This window comes from Armigeres subalbatus, unplaced genomic scaffold, assembly GCF_024139115.2.
Source record: "Armigeres subalbatus isolate Guangzhou_Male unplaced genomic scaffold, GZ_Asu_2 Contig1745, whole genome shotgun sequence".
In the NCBI taxonomy this organism is placed as follows: Eukaryota; Metazoa; Arthropoda; class Insecta; order Diptera; family Culicidae; genus Armigeres; species Armigeres subalbatus.
In genome coordinates this window covers 153,036-172,475 of record NW_026942556.1, presented here as the reverse complement: position 1 = coordinate 172,475, position 19,440 = coordinate 153,036, and the positions used below count along the sequence as shown (strand labels likewise).

The window sequence follows — 19,440 nt, the reverse complement described above, 5'->3', positions numbered from 1 at the left end:
AAATTTTAATTTAATTTTAATTTAATTTTAATTTAATTTTAATTTAATTTTAATTTAATTTTAATTTAATTTTAATTTAATTTTAATTTTATTTTAATTTTAATTTTAATTTTAATTTAATTTTAATTTAATTTTAATTTAATTTTAATTTAATTTTAATTTAATTTTAATTTAATTTTAATTTAATTTTAATTTAATTTTAATTTAATTTTAATTTAATTTTAATTTAATTTTAATTTAATTTTAATTTAATTTTAATTTAATTTTAATTTAATTTTAATTTAATTTTAATTTAATTTTAATTTAATTTTAATTTAATTTTAATTTAATTTTAATTTAATTTTAATTTAATTTTAATTTAATTTTAATTTAATTTTAATTTAATTTTAATTTAATTTTAATTTAATTTTAATTTAATTTTAATTTAATTTTAATTTAATTTTAATTTAATTTTAATTTAATTTTAATTTAATTTTAATTTAATGCATCTCGAAAATTAAATAATGCATCTGTCCCATGGCATTCCTGGAGGAATCTCCGATGAAACTCTTGGAAGAATCCCCAAATGTGGAGGAATTTCCAAAGGAACCTCTACAGGAATATACGAAAGATTTCCTTGAGGAATCTCCGAAAGAACTCTTGAACTCGCTTCTGGAGGGATCTCCGAAACAACTTCTGCATTATTTTCCAAGAAATATATGAAGAAACTCTTGCAGAATTCTCCTAAAAGTTTCTGCGAAAGAACTTGTGGAGGAACTTATGAAATAATACTTACAGGAATCTTCGAAGGAACTCCTGGAGTAGTCTCAGTAGGAATTTCTAAAAGAAACTCTGAAGGTATTCTTAGAGGAAACTCTAAAGGAACTTCTGGAGAATTTTTCGAAGATACTTCTGAAGGAAGCTCCAAAAGAACTTGCGGAGGAATTTCCGAAGAAACTCATGCAGGAAGCTTCGAAGGCACTTCTGCAGGAGTCTCAGTAGGAATGTCTGGAGGAATTCCTGAAGGAATCTCCAAATGAACGTCTTGAGGAATCACCGAAGAAATTCCAGGAGGAATCTCCGAAAAAATTCCTGGAGGAATCTCTGAAAGAACTGCTGCAGGAAACTCCGAAGAAACTCATGGAGGAATCTCATAAGGAACTTCTGGAGGATACTTCGAAGAAATTCTTGGAGCAATCCCAAAAGAATTCCTGGAGGAATGTTAAAAGGATTCCTGGAACAATATTTAAAAAGATCTCTGAAGGAATCTACGAATGAAACCCTGAATTTATCTCTAAAGGAACTTCCAAAGCATTCTTGAAGGAATTTATGAAGAAATTGCTGAATACATTTGTGAAAGAATACCTAGAGGAATTTTTCAAAGGAACTCCGAAAGGAATTTTTACAGGAACTCCTGAATGAATATTAAAAAGAACTCCTGGAGGAATCTACGAAATAATTTCTGAGAGCATCTCAGTAAGAATTCCTAGAATCTCCAACGGAACTTCTGGAGGAATCTCCGAAACAACTTCTGGAGGTATTCCGGTACTCTTGAAGGAATTTCCAAATAAATGCGGTAGAATCTACGAAAGAACTTGTGGAGGAATTTTCGAAGGAAGACAATTACTTTGATAATATATAAAGTTATTTACTATGTCATTTATTTATAATTCTGTTTCTTCGTTTTCGGTTTCGGATTGCTACTACAATTGGTACTCTTGAGCTCAACTATCGGAAGTTTATTTTGGGCTTTAAATATTGATGTTCATACAAGTGTGTAATATAATTAATGTGGTTCATTCACTGATAATTTGCGGTCCTTGGACGACTACACAATTACGAAGATTCGGATTCATTCTACCTACCACTTAAATCAACTATTTGATCCAGAACCATCTTCATGATCATCCGGATGTCCTGGTTTCTGTCCTGCGAGAGAACTTGTCCGCGTCTCGTAGTTGTCTAGATGACGAGAGTACGGTTCCCGGCCGATTAAAAAGGCCGTATCGGAATAGGACCGCATCGTACTCAAAGACATCATCTACGCTGCGACCGCTTCGCGTCTACTACGCTGCAAGTTTCGTGGTGGACCAGGTTCCGGTTCGAATATAGAAGACCGCTTCGGAATAGGCGGCGGCTGTAAATTGCTGTGTAAATTGCAAAACTGCTTCCTTCCTATAGTCTATACATTATAAAACACGGGTTAGGATAAAGATAAAATTATAATTTCATAATATATTACCTTAATTCAGCTAAATGTTGTTAATCTAAATGTATAACAATTACTTTGGTAAATATAGAAAATTTCTAAGACGATTTTTATTGATAATTTATTTACATTCATCTGTTACTCGAGGCAGTTATGTATATTATGTATTTTCACTAGGCATATATATACATTCTGCCTCGGATGACAGCTGAATGTAAATAAATCAGCATGAAAGCCCTTTCAAAACAACCCTCACAACTCCCTAACCGCTCACTGCAAAACATTGCTAACGTTATACTAAAGTGAGGCTAACAGGTTAGATTAAATTATGCAACTTACATAAACATATCTAACAAAAGTGTTGCAGATCTGTCTAATTTTAGTCTCATTTTACCCTAACGTTAGTGAGAAAATTAGAGTAACTTTCTAACAGGTTACACTCATGTTAGGGTCAAGTTAGAGTAACCTTGTTTGCTGGGAGGGGAAAGCCAAATCAGTCGATTTTAGGTTGCTGTTTTGGTTCAGTGTATTTTATAAGCCCCTCGTTCATCATCGATCTCTTCCGTCTTTTTTACATCGGGGTTAGGAAGTTTGTTGCTATCTCTTTCTGTCGCACACGAAATGAGATGGCACTACCAACCGACCGGCACACGATTTTCCCGCATATTAATTTCCATCTGCTGGAAAAAGACCAACAACAATCATCAGCGTCATCGTAGCCGTGTCGGTGTTGGTGCTGCCTTCCATCACTGACCATCAGACAGCCAGCAGCAGCAGTGAGGTGTCACTTGAATGAATGCGGATATTCTTTCTCCTCCCGTTCGTACGTTCGGTTCGGTTTGGTTGATTATTCGTCGGTTCGCCGTTTATTGTGTTGCGTTGTGAGGACACACAGAACCAGTTTTTGGGTGCGTGATTTTTATTTGATTTCGGTTCTCGGGAGTTTCGATTCTGGTGGTTCCCGTGGCTTTCCGTTCCGGCTAGTGTTGCTGAATTCGCTACGAGTGGTGGAATTTTGGTGGCGCCTGCTGTTCCGGTTTCCGTTACTCTTGCTCTAGACTTCGGATGACGGGTCTTCGCCAACTTTGATCAACGCGGAGGCGACGTAGTTTGGCTTTTCCAAAAGGGGTTATTTCGGTGTCTTCTACGGATAATTGCCGCCTCGTAAGTAGGCCTTGTGGCTTAGTTGGTGTAATTTCGGATTTCCAGCAAGAAAGGGTCGGTAAGCTTCCGGAAAAAACGGAGTTCACGGAAAGGAAATCTGTGATCCAAAGGGAAGGAAAAAAGAAAAGAGAAAAGTGCAACGTGAATAATTTCTGCAGAGGAGCGATTTCTCGTCGAGTGTGTGTGCTCCAGTGTGCGGGAGCAAGATAGCGCAAAAGAGTGAAAAGTGCGTGCCACAGTGCCTAGTGAGAGTGAGTGGGACAGCAAGCGGATAATTACCAACTGGATAGCGCGCTCGAAAGGGGATTTATTAAAATAACCTGACTGGAGATTTGGAGTAACTAAATTAGCTGGCCTAGGAATTTGAACCTCATCGTAAGACCGGACTAAACTGGGACTAGAAGGTTTGTGCCATTTTACTACCGTATTAAAATTATTTTATTTATCAACACACTAATAACTGTTCGGTATCTAAAATACTGAAGCGCGGAATTTGTTGAGACATTCTTGTCTGCGATGTGCAGATATTCCGTGATTTCGGATTCCGATAAATTGTTGAGCAAACCGAATGGGTGTCGTTTCATCGTGAACATCGCGTACAGGTGGTGGTGCTTACTGACCCAGTGTTGCCGAATATTCTGTTATTCAATATATTTTTCTCCTAGGAGTAATCCGATTAACTTTTTGCCTTTTTCGTATACATACTAATGTCGAATTCGTTTTTAAAAAGTTCCAACCTAGGTTGGAACCAGTTCCAACCTAAGTGCTGTCAAAGTGTTTTTTTATTCGCTCAGGTTGGAACTAGGTTCGCACTAGTTCCAACCTGAGACGAGACCTGCAAAGAGGAAAAAATGTAACTTCAGCTGCTGCCAGTCAACTGCTGTCACGAACTGTCAGGTGCAACCAGCAGCTTTTTGAGTGAAAGTATTGGTATCCCAAATAAAATATTCCACATCATTTTTGCTTTACCATGACTTTTTTACTTTAACGAGTATTCCAAACCTTCCGTTTAGCTTGTTAATAATCAGTAATAAACCTGTGTTTTGTTCCCGGTATAAAAATCCTTATGAAAATGAATTAACATATTTCGTGAATTGGATACACTTTTATTGTGCTCAGAAGGGTCCACCTGGGGCTTAGGTGAAACAGTCAAGTAAACAGTTGAAACTCGATGGTCAACTGTGATGAAAAGAAGAACAAGTGTCAAAACAAGAGAAAAGAAGCAGCGTCTTTGCAGGTCTCGTCTCAGGTTCCAACCCCAAAGCTGCCGGGTTCGCACTGTGTTGTTTCACGGTTTCGCACCAGGTTCACCAATACAACTGCACTTCAACTGTCAAAACCATATGGGTGGAATAAACAAGCCGAAGGCAAATACAAACCAGAGTAAAAACGAAACTGTTTGTGCATTTAATAAAGAATGCTCATCAAAAGCCGTTTTACGGAAATTTTTTATTCCCTATGATATTTGTCAACATTTGCATTATATTTAAATTCCCTTAGGACTTTTTTTCAGTAATCCCAGGATAATTTGTTTTAAACGGAAATATTATATTGCAATTTGTTCTTCAATTCCCCCATTAATTATTTATTTAAGTAGTTCTTCAAAAAATCATACGGAGATTCTTCAAAGAATTCTTATAATTCGTTCAGGTATTCCTCCTTGAAGTCTTGTATGCATTCCATTGTGAATTCTTCCCAGAATGCATTAGAGCATTATTTCAGGCATTCCTTCAAAATATTTTTCCAGAAGTTCATCTGGAAATTCCTCCAAGAGTTCCTACGAAATTTCTTCCAAGTATTTCTCTGGAAGTTCCTCCAGGAATTCCTCTGGAAGTTCCTCCAGGAATTCCTCCAGAAGTTTCTCCAGGAATTCCTTCGGAAGTTCCTCCAAGAATTCCTTCGGAAGTTCCTCCAGGAATTCCTCCCGAAGTTCCTCCAGGAATTCCTCCGGAAGTTCCTTCTGAAATTTCTACGGAAGTTCCTCCAGAAACTCCCCCGGAAGCTCCTCCAGAAATCCATCCGGAAGTTCCTTCAGAATTTTCCCCCTGGAATTCCTTCAGAAGTTCCTCCAGGGATTCCTCCGGAGCCTTCTCCAAAAGTTCCTACAGAAGTCCCTCCAGAAATGTCTTCGGAAGTCCCTCCAGGAATTCCTCCGGGAGTTCCTGCAAAAGTTCCTCCAGGAATTCCTTCAAAAGTTCCTCCAGGAATTCCTCCGGAACATCCTTCAGAAGTACCTCCGGAAGTCCTTCCAGAAATTTCTCTGGAATTTCCTTCGGAAGTTCTTTCATAAATTCCTCCGGAAATTTTTCCCGAAATTCCATCAGGAATTCCTTCGGATGTTCTTCCAATAATTTTCCCGGATGTTCTTTTGGAAGCTCTTCCAGGAATTGCTCCGAAAGCTCCTCCACGTATTTCTCCGGAAGTATTTCTGGAGGGACTTCCTGAGAAATTTCGGGAGGGACTTCCGAAGGAATTTTTGGAGGGACTTCTGGAGGTATTCCTGGAGGAACTTTCGGAGGAACTTCTAGAGGAACTTTCGGAATGAATTTCTGGAGGAACCACCGGAGGAATTCTTGCAGGAAAAGCTGGAGCAATTCCTGGAAGATCTTCCGGAGGAATTCCTGGGAGAACTTCCGGAGGAATTCCTGAAGGAACTACCGGAGGAATTTATGATGGAACTTCCGGATGAATTTCTGAAGAAGCTTCCGGAGAAATTTCTGGAGGATCTTCCGGAGGAATGGGAGAACTTCCGGAGGAATTCCTGGAGGAACTACCGGAGGCATTTATGGTGGAACTTCCGGATGGATTTCTGGAGGAGCTTCGGAGGAATTTCTGGAGGAACTTCCGTAGGAGTTTCTGGAGGAACTTCCAGAGGAATACCTGGAGGAACAGCTGGTGGGATTCCTGGATGAATTTCGGAGGAATTCCTGGAGGAACATCCTGAGAAATTCCTGAAGGAAGTTCTAGAGGAATTCCTAGAGGTATCTCTGGAGGAACTTCCGGAAGATTTCCTGGAGGAACTTCCGGAGGAATTTCTGGAGGAACTTTCGGACGAATTCTTAGAGGAAATTCCGGAGGAATTTCTGACGGTACTTCTGGAGGAACTCCTAAATGAATTTGAGTAGGATTTCATGAATGAATTTCCAAATGATTTACTGAAGGAACTTCCGGAAGAAGTTTTGAAGTATTTTTGGAAGGAATTCCTGAAGGAATGTTCCAAAGATTTTCTGAAGGAACTTCCGAAGGAAATTATTAAGGAACTTCGGAACTTTCCTAACGTACTCCCGAGCTCCGAATAGATTCCTGAAGAAATTTCCGAAGGAATGCCTGAAGAAACATCCGGAGGAATTCCGGAAAGAAACTCCGAGTAAATGCCTGTAAGAACTTGCGGAGGAATTCCTGAAAAAGTGGAAAGGAATAGAGAATCGGGCGTCGATATATCCATCCAAAGGTAAATTTCGTAATTCGCGAAAATCAGAGCGCGTACTTGATCATTTTTATCATGATCTGATTCGTTGTGGCTCACAAGCTGCCAGTGCACTGGTAAAGTCCGGTATGGTGTCGATCATATGTTTCGAATCAAAACAAACACGATGCCACGCACACCACCATATCCAATGACAGATGGAACTGAAAACGTTTTTTTATTCAGGGTTCGGGTTGGCACTGACCCAGGTTTAAAAACGAATTCGACATAAGTATACGCAAAGGCTTCAGGATCACTCCAAAACCCAACTTTTGATAGTAGGCTTGGAGATCCATAGTTTTTTATACTAATCGACACAGCTCGACGAATTGAGGTAATGTCTGTATGTGTGTGTGTTTGCAAAAAAAAAACACTTTTTTTGGACTTAGCGTAATCCGTTTTGCTTGCCACAGGTTGCATTCGACGTGAAATCTTACCTAATTTTTCGCGTTCCGGAGTTTTTCAAAAAACATTGTCGAAAAAAATAATTAGAAACTGCTGCAATGCATTCAGACTGTGAAAAGATTGAATTGTTTAAAACAGTGGGATCTATCCATCTGAAGTATTATTTCGACCGCTAATGTGTTTTTCTTATTTTCAGAATGTTCACTATCCTGTTGAAAATCCAGGTTACTCTGATTCGCTACCTCCTACTACTAATTCCAAAGTTTTATCTCTAACTCGATATCCTCTCTTAATACCCAAACGCAAAATTTGACAGAAAATATATGGGCTAACTGTCAAATCTGCCGTTTCCGTCGCCGTTCCGATCTATGGCGTGGGGGGCCTTTAATTACTGGTTGCTTTGATATCAAGTAAGGAAGAACTCGCTGTAAGAACTGTGATGTCCTGTAAGATGTAAGACCTATTCATTCCAAAAAATCTAAATCCATCAAATTGTCCTCAGTTCTATCCAATCGAGAAATTTTGGGCGATAATTTAGCCGTGCGGTAAGATGCGCGGCTACAAGGCAAGACCGTGTTGAGGGTGGCTGGGTTCGATTCCCGGTGCCGGCCTAGGCAATTTTCGGATTGGAATTTGCATCGAGGCTCCTGGGCATAAAAGTGTCATCGGGCTAGCCTCATGATATACGAATGCAGACATGACATGGTAGCTTGGCTTAGAAACCTCGCAGTTAATAACTGTGGAAGTGCTTAATGAACATTAAGCTGCGAGGTGGCAATGTCCCATCCCAGTGGAGGATGTAATGCCAATGAAGAAGAAGAAGAAGAAGAATTAAGCAGAAACTGGAGACAAAAGAAGCAGTTATTAGTGACATTGTCCAAATGAATAATTGGTGGAATCAGCTAACCAAAATCATGGCTAAAGAAGGTGTGCGCCGGCTGACAAGCGGCATCAACAGAAAAGGGCGAGTCCTTCTCCGAAATAACGATGCATCATTGAATTCAGTTGTTTATATGGAATGAGAATAATATAAGCTTTGTATCATTTTTAGAAAGTTTTTCGATTGAACGAAAAGTTTAAAAAATACACACATTTAAAAGTGCCCCATTTCTAAGGGTCTGTCTCATTTGGAGAATTAAACTTAAAAGTGACAGTTCGTGAATTAAAAAATCACCCCGTTATAAGAATGGCTGGTGCTACCCAGCAATTCCAATAGGACATCGATGGAAAATGATTCGATATCTGTCAAAAGTAATTTTGCTCTGCGAGCAGGGTTTTTTTTGTTAATAATTGCAATGTCACTTTTAAGTTTGATTTCAGTTTAATTATCCAATTGAGACAGACCCTAAATGATCGGGTCTTTAAGAAGTGGCATATAGGGTTGGTGTCATGGGTAAATACGAGAAAGGCAGTATCACTACACGGTGAATTAATCTGTTTTTTTTTTCATTATTAACATTTAACATTTTTCAACATCAAATGATACATCCGTGAACTTGGCATCGCTGATCACCACAACTGAGTAATATGGGATCGTAGTTTTCCAATCATTATCATCATCGACGTCACTGCTGCCGCCGCCGCCAGCGAGCTCAAGCAATCGACAGCCAGTCAGATGATTGGATGTTCGATGGCTGGTGCGGTTGTGTTTGTGTTGTGTATCTTGTCCGCAGCCGCACCGTCCTGCTGATGGCTGGCCGGGCGGCCGTATCTGTCTCGCTCGCGCTCCGACTCCATCGTCTGGCGACGTTGTTGGTTGGAACTTTTTTGTTTGTTTGTAGGACTTTTGTATGGGTGAGATTTTGGATTCGACCGCTCGCTGGTCGCTGTCGGCCGACCGTCGATAGATTGATTGCAGCCGTTCGTCGTTTTGTTCGCGGTGCGCGATAAGGGAACTTGCGTTAGAAAAATCATTACGTCTAATGTGGGTGATTATTCCTGTCACCGCTCAATTATCGTGATTGGAAGTGATTTTCCTCTCGATCAGGGATACTTTGTATTAGATTCAGATTGTCACGAAAAGATTTTACAGAATTTTTCAAATTTAAAGGAATATACCAAATGCAAAAGAATATTCCATGAAATTGATAAAATAACTTCAGACATCTCAAGAAATTCTTTTCAGCGAGATTTTTTTTTATTTGGGGTCTTATTACGTAGGCATTTTTTCTGATTTTTTCGTGTGCGGCTGGCTGGCTCGTCTCTAGAGAGAAATTCTTAAGTTCCTTTAAGTACTTTTTGCCCATTTTTTTTCCTGTGCAATGCTGTGAACCTTAGTACCAATACGGATATGCGTTGTAGATGGGCCCGTTTGGCCCAAGTGGAGTATTTTTCAGCTTTCGAAATACCATCAGCAAGTGGAACGCAAAATTTGTTTATATTTATATATTATAAATTTATTTAATATTCAATATCAGTGACGACCAAATGTGGTCGTAACCAGAGTGTAAAATAATCGAAAAATTTTGGTGAAGTCCACCCTTCTTCACTTGTCGGCTCACTTCTAGACACATTCATAGTCGGCTCTGGACTGTCAATATTCGGTTGAATATTAGCAGGGTTTGCAGAAATCGTTCTCAATAGATAACGAACAACGATAAAAGAGAGGCAAAAACTGTTCCGAATCATAACAAGCCATGATAACAAATTTATCAAACTTGTATACAAGTGCCAAAAAACAGAATCGGATAGGCAGCCCCCACAGAAAAATGGTGATTCTCGCTTTGTTTTCGCTCATTTCGTGTTGGTTACTGCACAGCTGTGTAGAACAAGTTAAAATGCATCATCAGAGCCAGTGTTCCCCGCATTTTGAGTTTTCTAAAAGATATTTATCATGGGGTATAACATCCCGAATCAGTTCTCTATCATGACAGCTTGCGAAAAAAGTTTCTTGCGGTACGTACATATCGTATATGTATACAGAGATGATAAGTGAGAGACTTGCTCTTTCTCTTTAGGATTCAATCTTTGGTAAAAACGTTTGAATTTTCATTTAATAAATATAAAAAGCACAATCGTTGTGGTCCAAAAAATTGAAAATAAAAAAAATCAGATATTTTGACTATTTAAACATTCTAAAGCTTACTATATTTTGCTTAAACGATATTTTTTTAATTTTATTTTATTTATTTTTTCTGTAAACGCCGTTTTTTTTGGACCGCCCTATTCTGAAATTGTCCATCCTAAGACCGAAACAAAAAATACGGGTTCAATTATTTTCGGTAGAGATCATTCATACATATTTTGAGCAAAATCGAAGAACTTTTTTTCGACTCTATTTTTGCCTTTCTCGTATATAAAGTATACGTAAAGGCTATATATTCGCTCCAAAAATGAACTTTTTATAGGAGGCCCAGAGACCCATAGTGTTATATACCAAAAAAAGTGTCACTCATTTTTCAGGTACTTATCCTTAACCGATTTACTCGCAACAGGTTGCATTCGACGCAAAATACTCTCCCATTGTTTCCTATTGAAAATTGGCTAGATCGGACTATGGGCTCAAGAGTAATTACCAAAATACTATTTTTATAATGTACGAGAAAGGCACCATCACCGCTAGGTGGATTAATCAGGGTTTTTTTTTTCATGGAATCGCTGTATAATAGTAATGGTAGTGAAAACGATAATAAATGATAGTACTTGAAGGGATTATTTTATAGAAAACCCAGATTAATCCACCTAGCAGTGATGATGCCTTTCTCGTGCATTATAAAATATATTGAAAAAATCACATTAGAAAGGTCAAAAAAGCTCTTTGGGGGAATAGATCACATTTTTTCGATCATTTTTAATATTTTTGCCTTGCCACCATTCAAAAAAAAAATGTTCTTTGAATTTTCAAGGGGGACCTTTGGGGAAAAACAATGTTTTTTCAATAATTCCGAAAAGCAATGATCGGGCCCATTTCCAATAGCAAACAATTCCCCGTCGAATGCAACTTGTTGCGAGTAAATCGGATAATTCTAAGTTCTAAAAAGTGTGCCTACAAAATTTGTACACATACACACACACATACACAAAAAAAAAACAGACGTCACCTCAGTTTGTCAGTCTCAGTTTGAGCTGAGTCGATCGGTATATAACACTATGGGTCTCCGGGCCTTCTATCAAGTTTTTTTAGCAATCATATAGCCTTTCGGTACAACTTTGTTGTACGAGAAAGGAAAAAATGCATATGTTACAAATATGCGATCGTGCGGTAGTACAATGATTAGCGATAGTAAATACAATGATTAGCGCAACGGCGCGTTTTGAAAAATACATATGGATTAAAATTCGATATGTTTCCAACTTTCCTGATTCCCACGTAGTGTTTTTCACCAATGTAATATTAAAGTTCAATAATACTACATAGTTGTATGTCATACATTGATTTTGCATCCCTTTGTGTAATAATTGTACAAGTACATTTGTGAAAATGAAACCAACAATTCACATAAATATAAATGAAAAAAAAAGCCGCATAATATGGAAATAAGGAGGTGTATGAAAACGAACGTTATGTTCAAATCACCCATATGCCCAAACTACACCATCATTCCACCCAAACCAACCAAACCACCCAAACCAAAAAGCAGTTAGCCTTAATGACACGCCTCTTCTTTCCTTCCAAAGCATGAAACAAAATGGCAGCAAACGTAACGAGCGCACGAGAAAGTATGTACGTAGGTATGTGATTTTTATTTCCAATGACGAAACTTTTACAGCTGTGTTGAGGCGAGTCCATTAGTTTTCGTGTTCCACATTTGAAGCTTTGGAAAACTTTGCTTGAGAGGTTAGCATCATCAATAAAGCACGAAAGAAGCAACACAAACATTCATGCTGTCAGTTATATACACGATGCGAAATTTATTCACCGCATGCAGAAATGCTACACCCTTAATTTGTTTTACTCAATATTGTGCGGTTACTTGCTAAGTTTTTTTAAACTTTATTAAGTGTTATTTTAATCTCCAGATTATGTTCAACACCGTACTTGCTAAATGGACACGGTCGGTTAAAGTAGCTGTTCCTTAAATAGTTCGTTAAAGTAGTCGCTAGATTATTCGCTGTTGGTTCGCGCGAGACAGAGTATATGTCAAACAAAATTAACCAGCAATCTGCGGTGTATTGTTCGAAATGAACGTTTATCAGCAATGGACTTTCTGCTGTACTATAGATCTCGCATAATTTATCAAAAGGACCTAAGTAACATTTTTTCATGAATTAATTTGAGTACTGCAATCAACAGAACAACATGAAAGCTATTGCGATTCTTTTCTAAAATTAGCATACTGGCTCACCAGTTACGCGCCGGGTCCCATGCGCCGAGTTGTGCGCCATGCAAAAAGTAAATAAACCAATGTCAAATAGATGTGAGCTTTCGGTAAGCTTTTCCACATTCGCTTGTAAGGTATGTAGCATATTGTCGTCCCTTTACGAAAAGATATTTTTAAGTGAAATTGTTCGAGGTTTAGTAGTTGTTTGCTTTTCTTTCGCCTGTGTTGCGTTCGGGATATTGTTTAAGTGGATATTAGTAGTGCAATTATGTTTAATTTGTGATGTAATATTCTACACTTAAATTGAGTAAAGTACCATAATATGACACAATACCTTAGCGGCGCACAACTAAGCGAGGCAGAGGTGAATGAGCAAAATGCTATAATATCTCGAGAATCACAATATTGATTGCAGTATTCAAATTAATTCATGAAAAGAAATGTTATTTACGTCCTTTTGAAAAGTTAAGCGAGAATTCATGAAAAAAATTTACTTTGGTCCTTTTGAAAAGTTATGCGGGAAATGTAATAAAATGCGTAAAGCCAAAATAGAACTTTTTGGGAACTTGCAAGTGTTCTGATTGTTTAAGTTGACTTTTTGTAAATTTATTGGTCAATATTTAAGAAGTGCAGTTAAAAGAAAAGTGCATACTTAGTTTATTCAAATTTGATTCAGACTATCTTTTGAAAAGGGTCAAACTTGTTTTTACTGATTTTTCAAATGGATATAATCGAAAAACGACCCTTCCTACAAAAAAGTGTTGTATGGGTGACTATCGCAAATTCAGTCAAACTTTCTAATAAAACTTTTTGAAAACTCAAAATTGAACCCTACACTAAAAAAATCGATTTAAAAAATTAAAAGTCGATTTGCAAAAAAACGCCCTTTTCGATTTGGACAAAATTTTGTATCAAGATAGGTGATTATGTTCCCTACCAACCGTCCATACATCGCAAGCTGGGCACTTTGAAGGGAAAAAAAATTTTCTAACAAAAACTTTTTCTTGACGGAATTGATTTTTTCAATGTCTTTAAGGGGTGGATTTAACATATGTATACATAATATACTCATATTAAGTATTCCTGTACAGTCAGGCAGAGTACAATGTTTTGGTCGTAACTGGTCGCAACTACACGTAAAAAAATTTAATGTTATTTATTATTAAGATTTCTAATACTTTTTTGCCAAAGCAGGCGCTTAATGATATGTATAAGAAAAAACTTATACATCGCATTAGTCACATACATTCCGAAACTTATACTTTTCATTAACTTATGAATGTTATTAGCTTTTTGATATGGGATCATTCATTAGGAGGCATAATGAAGAGTATAAGTATTTTCGAATGTTTTTTTGCCATAACATATAAGGTTATTTTTTTACGTGTAAAGAAGCTAATAATGGAATATAATTTTTTTTTGAAGATATAAACCCCTTCTTAATATTACTCTTAATTTAAAAACAAACTATATTTAGTGACTAAATTAGACAATGTATCATAAAAATAGATTTGCTTGGGGTTCTATAACGATGGCTTTCATTGGTTTAATTTCAGATGAAAATACACTGAAAATAATTCCGACAAGAAAAAGTTTTTGTTAAAAAAACTTTTTTTCCTTAAAAGTGCCCAGCTTGCGATGTATGGACCGTTGGTAGGGAACATAATCACCTATCTTGAGACAAAATTTCGTTCAAATCAAAAAGGGTGTTTTTTCGCAAATCGACTCTATTTTTTTAACTGATTTTTTTCAGTGTAGAGCTCAATTTGGATTGTTTCCAATATTTTTATTAGAAAGTTTGACTGATTTTGCGAGGGTCACCCATACAACACTTTTTGTGGGATGCGTCGTTTTTCTATTATATTCATTTGAAAATATCAGCAAAAAAAATTTGGTTCTTTTCAAAGGACAGTCTAGATTAAATTTGGATAAACATTTTTGTTTTCATTTCGGATCATCTGATGATTTTTCATTTCTCATTTTTCATTTCTTACTTCTTACTTTTCACTTCTCACTTCGCACTTCTCACGTCTCACTTTTCACTTCTCACTGCTCACATCGGCCCATAGGGAAAGAAATGGCAGAAATGACGCTTAACTTTTAAAAGAACATATGTCACCTTTTATTCATGAATTAATTTGTGTACTGCAATCAAAAGCTATCATATTGGTCTGTTGATCGCAATATTAAAATTCATTCATGAAAATATGTTTCTTAGGTCATTTTGAAAAATAAACGAGAATTTTCAGTGTATTCATGAAATCTTAAAATAGGTACTTTTAACTCATTAATGGGTTTCTATGTTTTTTTGTGAAGTTTTTTTTCCGTGTAAGCTGTGTATTCTATGCTGTCAGTGTGCCGGTTTCGAATAAATTGTGTCTTGGGAGAACATAACCTAGAAAATCGATAGCTTATTTGTTACGAAATAATGATGTCTCATAACTCTTTGAATATTTACTATTTTTTGAGAAGTGCCATCATTATGAAACTCAATAGTGAACAAGAAGAAAACATTCCCCATCGAATGCAACTTGTTGTAGCAAAATCGATTCAGGTTTAGTACTAGAAAAATTGGCTAATGTTTCAATGTGCACACACATACGCACACACACACACACGGACACACACACGGACAGACAGACATTTGCTCAGTTTGTCGAGCTGAATCGAATGGTATATAATACTATGGGTCTACAAGCGCTCTATAAAAAGTACGTTTTGGGAGTGAAATGAAAGCCTTTCTGGTACAACTTTGTTGTACGAGAAAGGCAAAACTATTTGGATTAGTGACCGTGACTTAGGAACGTCTGTTCTTGATATAAAATAGAGTCCCATAGAAGCAAATTTAATCACCATGGGGACCAAAAGGGAATAGACCCAGTGTTGAGTTGAAGTGATAAGTGATAGAGATAATTGTGAAATCGGTGATCAGCTAGAAGTGTAATTGTCGCTAAAAAATGCGAGAAAAAAATAAGCAAGGATAAAGACAATGTTGCGTTCCATTTTAATTGCAGCAAACATGGAGAGATAATTGTTGTGAACTTTTCAAACTGCGATAACTTGTATAATTTAGAAGTAAAACAGAAATCATGTCAACAGATGGTTAAGTTTATGACTAAACAATGATGACTGATACTCATTCAAATAAAAACATCATCGAAAACCGACTACTTTTCTAAATGCATGGCAGGCGATCATTGTTCTATTCTGTTACAGTTTGGGACAAACGCTTATTGCGAGTATGTCCCAACATTTACAAGAGAGGACAATTTTGTTGTCATTAGCAATGTTGTTGTTTTAACTTCCCTAGTGATCAGTGATCAAAGGGGACTACCCAATAAAATATTTGGATCAGGCCGAAAACAGTGACCATTTGAGCAACGTGGCTTAGGAACGTCTGTTATTGATCTAAAATAGACGATCATAAAAGCAAATTTAATTCCGTGGGAACAAAAGAGAATAAAAATAATCTTTGTCCCCATCTGCATAGGATAAGGACAATGTTGCATGAATTCTTCTGCCATGAATACGGCGAGGTATGTGTTGGGAACTTTTCAAACTGTGATTTTTGGTATATTGCAAAACCTGTGCGCCGCCATTGATTTTCTCACGCCGCCGCTGCCGTCAAAAATGCATGGACGCAACGTCGCATAAAAATTTTCCACGCCGCCAAATATATTCTTTCACGCCGATGGCTACTGAAGCCATTATTGTTTATTGCTTATTACCATTAGGTAATGTGTAATGTGTTTAGGAAATTTTGTAAAAAGAGCATTCTTACTGGTAAGTTCATCCTATTTGAAATACATATTTTCAGAAAAGTTCACATTACAATTTCTTCAGGAACTTGTTCTAGGAATCCTTCAGGGCTGGTTTCATGAAATCTTTTAAGAACTCCTTTGAATATTCCCACACAAAAAGTCAAGCGTGTATTCCGGAGGATTTTTTGGCTTTACCTTTACCTTAAGGAATTTAAAAAAAAATCCTTTGCAAATTTTCCGAGAATATTTTGGGAATCTATAGAGGTTTATAGAAAAGTATTCTTACAGTAATTTCCGCTGAGATGGAATATTTTTTATGGATTATCAGAATTTTCTGGAAAAATTTGCAATTGAATTTCCATATGTATTCCTAAACAAATCCCGGCGTTGGATGGGAGTTGAGTTTAGAAATTCTATGTGAGATTCAAAAGGAGGTCAGTGGAAATTTTTGGAAAGTTCTCGAAGTAATTTATGTAGAGTTCCTGGATAAATTTCCCTGGAGCTTTTGTAGGAATTCCAAATAGAATTTTTGGAGGAACTTTCCTAGGAATTCCTGGAGAAGTTTCCGGAAGAATTCCTGGAGGAACTTCCAGAGGAATTCCAGGAGGAATTTCCGGAAGAATTCTTGGAGGAAATTCCTGAAGGAACTTCCGGAAAATTTCATGAAGGAACTTCCGGAGGAATTCTTGAAGGATCTTCCGGAGGAATTCCTGGATGAACTACCGGAGGAATTCGTGGAGGAACTTCCGGAGGAATTCAATGAGAACCCCCGAAGAGTTCTTGGAGAAATTTCCGGGGGAATTCGTGGAGTAGCTCCCGGAAAAATTGGAGGAATTCTTGGAGTAATTGCTGAGGGAACTCCCGGAGGAGTCGCTGGAGGAGTTTCCGGAGTAATTCCTGGAGGAACTTCCGAAGAAATTCTTAAAAAAACTTCCTTAGGATTTCCTGGAGGAATTTTGATGGAACTTTTGTAGGAATTCCGGGAAGAATTTTTGGAGGAACTTTTCTAGGAATTCCTGCAGAAGTTTCTGGGTGAATTCCTGGAGTCTGGAGAAACTTCCGGAAGAATTCCTGGAGGAACTTTCAAAGAAATTCTTTAAAAAATTCCTGGAGGTACTTCTGAAGGAATTCTTAAATTAAAACTTTTAAAACCTTTCCTTAGAATCTCCTGGAGGAATTTTGGTGGAACTTTTGTAGGAATTCCAGAAAGAATTTTCGGAGGAACTTTCCTAGGAATTCCTGGAGAAATTTTTAGAAGAATTCCTGAAGGAGCTTCCGGAGGAATTCCTGAAGGAACTTTTGGAGGAACTTCTGAAGGAATTTCTAGAAGAATTGCAGGAGGAACTTCCGGAGGAATTCATAAAAGAATTTCCTGGGGAATTCATGGAGGAGCTCCCAGACAAATCGGAGGAATCGCTTAGGAACAAACTTTCGGAGGAATTGCTAGAAGAATTGCGGAAAAATATCTGGAGGATTGTCCAGAAGAATTTCGTGATGGTCTCGTGGAGAAACTTCCTGAGGAATTCGAAGAGGAACTTCCGAAAAAAAAACCTGATGAATTGTTGACGATTGAAATTAGTTTACGCAAAACCACGCCGTCGCCGATCACCAACAGCGTGACGCCGCCACCGCCGCTGGCAGAAAATGATCTATCACGCCGCCTCCGGTAAAATTTTAATCGGCGCAAATTTATAAAAAGCAAAACTTAAATCATGTCAACATATGGCTATTTTTTATGGGAGTTATGTCCAAATATTGACAGCGAAAACATTTTTATCCGAGAACTTCGTCAAAAACCGGCAATATCTCTAGATGCGCGGTAAAAAATCATTGTTCTATTCTGTTGCCGTTTTAGCTTGTAGTGAGTTTAGTTTGTCCTCCAATCAGTTCTCGAGCAACATACGAATTATTATGGCCGAATAGCTAACAATGCGGAACCTGGCTTTTAAGCCGCTTGCTCAACACCATTAGCATCATTGGATTTGTTAGCCACAACAGTTTTGCTATGCGGTTTATTGAAAATCTTAGGAATACTTGAAGTCATATTTGCCAACAAAATAATATAAAGTGAACGGAATGGTTGTTAAGTGCGCCGAACAAAGGACTTTGGTGCAAATAGTTCATGAAACTCAAAATAGCAATAATAAATGTGTTAAGAAATATCGAGAACGGAGTTTTACCTAACATAAAGAATCAATTGCAAGAGAATCATTTATGCTAAAAAATGAAAAAAAAACATGGTTTTGGTTTATAGGCACTAATTATATGTTACGCGAGAGGTATTTTAGAATCACAGATTCGGTAATAAACATTGCTAATTGTTAGAAGAAAGGTGGTCTGATAGCTTACCTTAATACAGTGGTCCCCAGCATGTTTACTATCAAGGACCGCATTGCTATTTTGAACTGTTGAAACCGGCCGCAATATTTTCAATATTTGTGTTTTATTTCATACAGAATGTTAAAGTCATAGTATATAATTTTGAATATACAGTCGCTTCTCCACATCTCGATATTGAAGAGACCATCGAGATAAAGAGAGATCGAGGAATGGGAGAAAAATTGAAATGGATACTACATTGAAAAAAGCTCGTTGCTGTTGGTTGCTGTGAAAAAAAAAAACGATAACAAAACAAATGTCGTCTCTTTTTGTTGATGTGTTTGTCATTGTCCAAAAATGGACTAGTAGCCTAGAAATCTAGAGTGCTTTGAAAATAGGTCGTATGTGCAAAAGAGAGTCTCTCTTTGGATCTATTCTTTTTCAATTATTACAAAACTTTACATAAATTTACTTCGAATTTCTTGGCAGATATCCAAAGACAATAGCTTTGTCTATCATGCTGAAGTGGAAATGTTGCAAAACATGCAAAACTAGCCGATATATTGGCGAAAGAGAGCGTGATCAAAGAGAATCTCTCGTTTGCACATACGACCTATTCTCAAAGCAATCTAGAAATATGAATACATCGACATAGGGAGAGAGCATCCTAAACAAAATATGACCAGAATACATCGAGATAGGGAGGATATCGAGATGTAGAATGCCCAAATGTATGCAGATTGGAGGGACCGAGAAAACCATCGACATAGGGATGTACAAGGTTTACAGAATACTCGGGACAGGCAAAATTTTATCAAAATTTAAATAATCCGCGCAATATAAGAATACTCAGAAGATAATTCCGAGAAATTCATA

General features: G+C 37.2%; 1 protein-coding gene and 1 long non-coding RNA gene across 2 annotated transcripts in view; one reads left to right on the top strand and one right to left on the bottom strand.

Moving 5' to 3' along the window:
* Positions 1–1,703: 1,703 nt before the first annotated feature.
* LOC134203300 (uncharacterized) lies at positions 1,704–2,799 on the bottom strand. Its single transcript, XR_009977561.1, has 2 exons — positions 2,222–2,799; positions 1,704–2,161 (listed from the first exon to the last, which is right to left on the bottom strand). It is a non-coding gene; the product is annotated as an uncharacterized LOC134203300 (long non-coding RNA).
* A 414-nt stretch (positions 2,800–3,213) lies between these two features.
* LOC134203298 (moesin/ezrin/radixin homolog 1-like) overlaps positions 3,214–19,440 on the top strand; it is a 142,186-nt gene continuing 125,959 nt past the window's right edge. The window contains exons 1-2 of the mRNA XM_062678177.1: positions 3,214–3,352; positions 3,712–3,756. The gene's annotated coding sequence lies outside the window, so the exon portion shown is untranslated. The remainder of the gene's footprint in view (positions 3,353–3,711; positions 3,757–19,440) is intronic.